At 39.5% G+C, this 5,998-nt stretch overlaps 1 long non-coding RNA gene across 1 annotated transcript; it reads right to left on the bottom strand.

Annotated features, from left to right (window-relative positions):
• Positions 1-3,301: 3,301 nt before the first annotated feature.
• LOC131996430 (uncharacterized) lies at positions 3,302-5,271 on the bottom strand. The gene is made up of 3 exons (XR_009397857.1): positions 4,473-5,271; positions 4,230-4,379; positions 3,302-4,165 (listed from the first exon to the last, which is right to left on the bottom strand). It is a non-coding gene; the product is annotated as an uncharacterized LOC131996430 (long non-coding RNA).
• Between the last annotated feature and the right edge of the window lie 727 nt (positions 5,272-5,998).

Below are 5,998 nucleotides of genomic sequence, written 5' to 3'. Positions count from 1 at the left end.
AGGCTACCCAATTGGAACTCGTAAGGGAACGGCTTCGAAAGAACATATCGAAGGCCTATACAGGCAGGGCCGTTAAGTATAATACAAGGGCTAGAGCGGTTCGATTCTTCCCGGGTCAAGAGGTATACCGTCGAAATCACCAATTGAGCGATTTTAGTAAGGGCGTTAATGCCAAACTCAACAAAAAGTATTTGAGATGTCGGATTGTACGCCCGGTGGGAAGATGTCTTTACGAGATTGAAGACTTGAAAGGCAGGACAATAGGGGTATACCACGCGAAGGATCTTAAGCAATAGGCATGACGATGATAGATCGCTATACTACGGCGACACCTTTGATGAGGAAGTAGCAATCACTTACCTGGTTTATGGTACTTTCCAAATCCTCCTTAGGAATCCAAGGATAGTAGATGCAAGGCAATAGAATAGTAGGCTGTAGGATAAGTATTGAAATGAATTAGAATTTGAATTATCTTTTAATTTTAGATTTAAGGATACTTAGCTTTAGTTTTGGCAGGCACGCAGTTTCTGGGTTAAACTTAGATTTTTTTTTTTTGTTCGCCTTGGGCGGCAGTTTAGGCGAAACCGTCTATAGATGGTCATTTGAATTGCTTCCATAAAATTCCTTGCAAGTTACATCCCATGGTCAACAGGCGGTGAAGGACGTGTGTGTGTGTACGATGAGTAAATGGACCTAGAGGATTGGAACTTTATACTTACCTTATACTTACCTGAATTATCCGTCGGGGACTGAGAGCGACGAAACTCGTGGTCTTACGCAGTCGCGAGTGCGGGGCCGCCAGGAGTGTTCCAGTGGTGTAATGTGCACAGGGGTTAGAACGAGGTAGTGCCATTTCTCTCTGCCTATCTGGGGTGCCTCGACCGCCGGAGAGCTCGCTGTCAACCTCGCAGTGGGTGACCCGTCTTTCTATCACTATGGCATCTTGGACATGGAGCGCGAGTTGCGGCGGAAGGCGTTTTGTCCGGACGAGAGATTGTCATCTTTCGATGCCGGCCCCAGGAGATCACTCAACCACGGTAGAGCCTCTTGACGACCTCGGTGTATGTCGGGCCGACCCGTCTTTCTATCGCTATGGCATCTTGGACATGGGGCGAGGGATGCCGTGGTGAGTGCAAGTAGGGGGCTGAGAGGAGTAATAATGAATACGCCGTGGCGTATTATTTATTTGACAATTACCAGTTCATCTGCCCTGGGCACATTATGTCGCTGGTCCACGTCTGGTATGGTCCGTGCTCTCAAGCGAAGCGGCCGATGCGAGTTTGGTGTCGTTGCAGCATCTGGAAAGAGAACCAAGAAGAAAGTTTGTTTAGTCAAAATGCATTTTTGTTTTTCTAAAATTATTTATTATTTTAAGATTTTCTTTGGTTTCATATTTTTAATTTTTTAGAGGAATTTTTGTTTTTATTTTTTTTTGAAATTTAGAATTTTGAGGAATTTTTGCTTTTGAATCTCATTGTATTTTTATCTTTGGGAGCTTCGTAGTTTTTTTAGATTCTTGTTTTTTTTTGTCATTTAAAATTTTTCTGATTTAAATTAGCGGATTGTTATTTTCACTTATTTGACCAAACGAAAATAGACTTTAATTTTGTTTATATTGTTTTTTTTAACATTTTTAACTTTGGTGTATGTATTTTCACTGAAATAATTCTTTTGTTTCACATTAATTTCATTCAAACATTTTAGCTTTGGTTCCGAAAATTTTCTTTGGTAGAGTTTTTTTATTTTTATTTCGAAAATTTCTAATTTTCCATTTCCTTTAATTTTTTTGTGTTTACACAATTTTTATAAATTTTCTTTTATTTTTTTTCCCGTTTTCCAAGTTGAGATTTTACCTTGATTTTACTTTAACTTTCTCACAACACTTTCACTTTGCGTTCATTGAACTTATAAATGATTCACAGCATTTCATTATCGTTCTGTTTCTTTCGATCTGTTTAAATCACAAGAAGAAGAGAGTGTTAACACCTGTTCTATGTTTGCATTACATTAGGCACATGACACACACACATTTTCCGCAATTGTTTTTGTTGGTTTCTCACACTTCACTTTTTGCGGAGTAATTTGTCTTGGCACTCAGTTTGGTTTTAGCACCCCCACCTCCATTCATGATTTGAGTGGTTTACAGATGATGGTAGGGATACCGTAAAGTAATACGCACTTAAAGTCACACACACTTGCACATCAAATTAAACCGTTTTTTTTTTTGGTTGAATTTTTTTAGTTAATTTTTTTTGTAGGTTACGTTTTGCAAACCACATATGATTTGTACATAACCACTTAAATTTATTTTTCTGCCAATTTTCACTGTTGGTTATTAAAAATTTAGGTTTTTACCTTTTTTTTTCCTATTAATTCTTTGTCCGGCATTATTTACTGGCCGGTGCCTGTTATTTTAGTTTACTGCCGTTTGGTTCCATTCACACACACACAGCACCGTATAACAATTTTTATCTTATAATTCACTTTTTCATGGGAATTCCTCCACGGCCGGCATATAATTTTCTATACATTACACTTTTGTTTATTTACATTTCATTTTTATTGCGTTTTGTTAGGCAAGTAGAGTTTTTTTATTAAGTTTTTTTTGGCGTAGTTACTCGTCCATTCATTTCTATACACACACACACACGCACACACGTAAAGTTTACCGCACTTTTTTTGGACGCGCCTTGTAATTTTTTTATTCAAAGCATTTTTATATGCTTATTTTATTTTATTTTTTTTTTCGTTTTTATTTCACAATATTTAGTTTTACCACTTTTACTTACCTTTTAATTTAAATGCTTATTCAGCATATTTTTTCCGTCCGTCCGCTTTAGTGATATAATTAATTTGATCAAGGTATGTCTAAGGAAGGTATAACTGGTTAGTCGAGTACCGGATAGGTACTACTCGACTCAAGGTATACTTATAGCCCAAGGTACATTTATTGGAGAAGAATTACTTTTTCTTAAGGAGGCTACACCCACTGAGATAGGTTTGACTAATGCTACGTTCACACGTTATGTTATTATATACATGACAAAAATTTGTTTTTCCCTCCCATCCTATGACGGTGACGTCTAAAGGATGATTGGGTTTGTAGCGTGTCACCCTATGTCTGATTAGAGAAGAGCGACATCTGGGTTTGAACAGTCTGTTTTTTTTATGGCAGCTGGTGAATGCAACCCTGCGATACCAGCATATGTTACCTCCACATACAAAGGTAACTACTACAATGAAAATCGAGGAAACCATATGTTGTTTGTTTTTGCTATTTTGGAAAAAAACAAAATTTTATGATGGTTCCTCGGTGGACATGATGGCTTGGGGGAACCATGATGGACAGTAAAGGGAAGATGACGAGTTCTTTTTGGATGGAGCCGTGCAAGCAGTAAGAGGTGGTGTCATCAGGAGTGTAGAAAGTGGTGTTTTCAAAAAGAGAGAAGGCTTTTTTTTGGTTTTGGATTCGGCAGAGAAAAGGAGGCGGAACTGGCTTTTACCCAACAACAAAGAAAAAGACCAAATTCAAAGTTTTAAAGTGATTTATTGAACTTTCAGCACATTTGCTGAAAGAGGAAAAAAAATTAACTATAAATTATTGAGAAGTTTTAAAAGCTGTAACAAAATAAATAAAAATAAATACAAATTAAAAAAACTAAAGAGCTGAAAAAGAAGATTATGAAAAAAAAGGTGATTAAAATAAATCGAACTGAAAGTTATTAAAAGCTGAAAAAGAAAATCTATGAAAACTCTGGGAAAAAAAAAAGAAATGTTATCAAATTAAATAAAAAGGAACCTGAAAAGGGAAAAGTTTCGAAACAAAGCCAAAGAACCTGAAAAAAAAAAAGGAAAATACCAATGTAATAATAAAAGACCTGAAAAGAAAAAAAAAAACTAAAAACCAAATCAAAGTCAATAGTTAAAAATCCTAAACTTGAAAATCAAAGACAATAGACACCACTAAAGTTGATCACAAAATAACAAAAAGCCAAACGCGAAAACATAAAGCTACACCTCCACCTCCTCTGTCCATCGTGGGAAGCTCTATATCAAAAGCACTGGTCAGCCGACAGTGCTGCAGGTACCCTTTTCCTCACAAACACTATTGCGGGACGTATACGTGAACTTAGACGGACGGACAGGACCTGGACACACATATTTCCTACGAATAAAAAGAAGGTTATTTGTTAATAAAGCGGCTAGGCAGGCAAACACCAGACACTTACCTTTCTATAAGTAACACAGCGCTAGAATAAATAGGCGCTGTCCTCAGCTGTTAGGTCGAGCTCAACCTAGGGCCAGGGGGTAAAGATTCTAGACCTTTGGGGCGGAAAGGAGCCCTTACTGCTGTTGGTGTTCGCTTTGCGAACTTAGGCCTTTAAAAAGGAATAAACATGTAAGACATAAAAAAAAAAAGCCAAAGCTTTTATTTACGGGAAATACAATACAGCCGGAATACACATACTTACCACAACCAGACGGACGGACAGACAAGAGGAAAGCGTGGGCACTGCTCAGCCGCCCCAGCACTGACTCCAGTTAGGAGAGACGACCCTGAAGGAAGGCCAGACACCAAGAGAAGACCCAATACACCTGTGGAGGAAGGAGAATTTTATTACTATTTTTCTCTTTGAAGGAGAGGAGTCTATATAATTGAAGTTTTTTTTTTAATTGCCACTATGCAATTCCTTGTTTTGTTTTCTTTGCTTTTTCGTTTGATTGAACTTTGTCTGGCAATGAATTTTTGATTTGGCTTAATAAATACATACCGTTTATAACGTTTGAAATGAAATTCGCCTTTGCCTAGTTTTCATTTCACAATGGAGGAGTAGTTATTTAAGGTAAGAAGGGGGTAGTGCACCAAGCTGTAAGGGGGGATAAGGGAGACCGATTCTGGGGTATCCAAAACTGTTGGACAACGGATACCATGGTTGGGGTGGGCCGTCCAGGGCACTGTAGGATGTCTCAGTGCCCCCTGAAGAGCGAATCCATAGCGGAAGGTGCGAGTAAGAAGGCGAAAGACATGCCTGCCTTAACATAAGTGGGACCCTGTGTTTTTCATTTCCATCCAGAGCTGGTTTGAAATTTGAATTTTTGGTCACCTGTCTCTGGACATGGTGTGTTGGCAAGAACCGCGCCCCAGACTGAGCCACAGCCGGAGCTCTAACGCCAACAGCCAGCGCTCGCCAGCACACTATGTCCCCTTTCTCCGCTGAGACAGTTCGGACCCTCCGGGGTCCACGACATGTTGAATCCGTAGGGTACAACTTCTTCAGACGTGTTGAGGTCTGCGAGACTGCCGGAGTTTAGTACGAATACTGCATGTCTCCAGTCACCTTCAGCCTCATCCAATCTTCCAGTCGGTGGTTGAAAGATTGGGATTACATTCCCTTAGTTTGAGGGAATCCTTGTATCCAAACATGTGCCATTGGGTCGAGAAGGAATATTCCTAGGTATGCAGCCCTGCTCTTCTCCCTTGTCGACAACTTCCATCACTAAACTGTCCCTAGCGACATTAGCAAAGGTTCTTGGACCCATCTTACTATTGTTCGCCCTATTTCTTTTAGGCATGGGATGCCCTACAGGTGACAGCAGCCTTTTGGCTGACTGCGTCCAAATCTAGACGTGTATTTTTTGGGGTACCCTGTGCAGCGAATCCCCGAGCCCAATTTAGGGAGTCTCTCTCCCTATTTGTGAGAGTCTTAGGATCTTTCGCACCAAGCCTCTCAATAAACCTGAGAACGATGCGTCTTCTATTATTCCAACCTCTTAAAGAGCGTGTTGGTTTGCCAGGGATGACCGATGGCAAATTATAGGCATGCGAAGAAATAAAAGGTTCAACCTTTTCCTACAGAAAAATTCTTGCGGAACGAAATACCAAAACGTCCGCTCCCCTCAACGGTTAAAACAACAAACTATTATGTAAGGCCCGTATAATCTTCGGCTAAACTAAATCTAATCTTCGGATAAACTAAACAATGTTTAGTAATCGAGC

Source organism: Stomoxys calcitrans, chromosome 3 (assembly GCF_963082655.1).
Source record: "Stomoxys calcitrans chromosome 3, idStoCalc2.1, whole genome shotgun sequence".
In the NCBI taxonomy this organism is placed as follows: Eukaryota; Metazoa; Arthropoda; class Insecta; order Diptera; family Muscidae; genus Stomoxys; species Stomoxys calcitrans.
This window is presented reverse-complemented; position numbering and strand designations above follow the sequence as displayed.